Below are 2365 nucleotides of genomic sequence, written 5' to 3' on the forward strand. Positions count from 1 at the left end.
ATGAAGGAGAGGACCGCCCGGCTGCAGTGGTGACCGGCGGGACGCGGCTGCAGACCCATGGGAGGGCCAGGAGCACACATGGCATGAGAGCAAGCACGCGGCCTGCCCCAGCCTGTCACTGCAGAGCTGCCTGGCACTGTCTGAAGCTGGTCAGTGACACAGTCCCGCCGTCTGCATGTAGACTGCAGTCCCAACGGCCCCTTCGACTGGACACCCATCCTGTGGACAAGCGCTGGTGTGAATGCCCTGCCCAAGGGCGGAGAGATGGGGTACGCTGAGGGAAGGGCCGTGGCCGAGAGGACACTAAAGGGGCAGAGCGGACTCGGGCCCTGCTGGAGGACCAGCCCGGAGCTGCTTCGTGCTCATTCCTTTGCAGAGAGGAAAGCCGTGCGGAGCGCCTCCCTTCCCAACAGCCTCCCTGGCCTCCTCTGGCTGCCACTCGGGCTGCTCCTCTCTGTAAAGCCCAGCAGTAGACGGGGTCTCTGTGCAGAGCTTCCGCATGCCCTGCGGGGGGATCGGCTTTAAGACCTCCTTGCACGGGAGAAGTCACAGAAAGCACGGGAGGGCCAAGTGAGGGCTCAGCCAGACGTGGCCCCACCCAGAGCTTCCTCGGCCTGCCTGGAGCGGCCTGGGAAGGTGACTGCTGCGGCGTGGACCAGCCACCTCCTTGGGAAGCAGTTTGGCAGCACATAGTCAAGATACCACATGTCGGGGCCAGCAGATGGCGTGGAGGTCCATGTAGCCGGATCCCACATGGCCAAATACGCAGTTCAAACTCCGGACTAGCTTGCAAAACATGATAGGCGCATGTATATGCATGCCCAAAATCCTGAGAGGAAACTGGAGGAGAAGGGATTGCAGCATGGCCGCCCCCTCACAGGGGGTGATCATTAAAAAATAAAAAACAAACAAAAAAACACGTGTCTGGTGACCCTGCAATTAATGTCCCGGAGTTGAAGCAAGAGGCTGGTTTGAATGACTCGGCCACACCACGTCTTTACCAGAGCTCGCGTCCGTTTCTAAAGGGGAACACTGCAGGAGCAAACGCGGCGTCCAGCAAGGCCGTGCGACGGAGTGCAGGAAACCAGCTGAGCGAGCTTTAGTGCACTTGTGAGAAGCGACTGGACACGTAGAATTTAAAGGCTCATAGCACATGAAGTCACGGGGTCGGCGAACCACAGCGCTGTGCACCTGAGAGCTGGCACGTTAGCTGTCACCTCACCAGGTCTTACCACGAACCGAAACTAAACAAACCACGGGAGCCAGCAAGTGGCGTGGTGGGTGAGGTGGCTGGATCTCACGTGGCTGGCTGTGCAGACCTGGCAGCTTGAGAAACATGCCAGGTGTAATGCCCAAAATCCCAGAAGAAGGGAGAAATGGAGGAAAAGGGATCGTAGGGAAGAAGGGAGAAATGGAGGAAAAGGGACCATCCCCCCTGGGGCCTGCTTTCTCGCTTTCTCTCTCTGTCTCTCCCCAGTAAGTGCATGCAACCTCTTGCAAAAATTAACAACAATAAAATACATAGAATAAAAGGCCAGGACAAACAGAAAAATCCCAATATATTAATATGGTTACTTCTGAGTAACATTAGGATGAATATTCCCCCTGGGTTTCTATATTTTTCTGTCTTTTCCAAATTATGTTTAATGAACAAGTGTTAAAGAGTAAAATTAAAATTTAGATAAAAAATTGAGACCAGCGGATGGCATAATGTTTACATTGCTGAACTCTCAAGTAGTTGATCAGGGTTTGAGTCCTAGACCCAGCAGCTTAAAACATGCCAGGCATGTGCACACATATGCCCAAAATCCTGAGAGGAGAATGGAAGAGAAGGGATTGTGGCATGGCCATCTCCCCTGGGGGGTAAATTTTTCTCTTTCTGCCTCTGTGGCAAGCGCATGCACCCTATAGCAAAAAATCTCCATTAAAAAAAAATAAACGACCACCACAAAGCATAACTGAGAGGAATTAAGGGACTATCTATAATGGAAAGGTATACCATGTTCATGGTTTGGAGGACCCACTTTCATTAAGATATCAGTTCTCTCCAAATTTATCTCTATATTTAGCACAGTCTTGATCAAAATCTCAGCAGGTGGGACCAGCAGTTAGCATAATGGCTATGTCGCTGGACTCCCATGTAGTCGACCGCTGTTTGCGTCCCGGACCCAGTGGCTTAAACTCACGCCGGGCGCGTGTGCGTGCGTGCCCAAGATCCTGAGAGGAGAATGGAGGAGAAGGGATTGCGGTGTGGTCATCCCCCCTGGGGGGTGATTTCCTGCTTTCTGTCTCTCTGTCTCTCTCTGTCTGTCTGGCGAGCACACGCGCCCTATAGCAAAAACCTCTCAAAAAAAAAAAAATCTCA

This window comes from Tupaia chinensis, unplaced genomic scaffold (genome assembly GCF_000334495.1).
Source record: "Tupaia chinensis unplaced genomic scaffold, TupChi_1.0 Scaffold000671_2, whole genome shotgun sequence".
Lineage (NCBI taxonomy): Eukaryota > Metazoa > Chordata > Mammalia > Scandentia > Tupaiidae > Tupaia > Tupaia belangeri.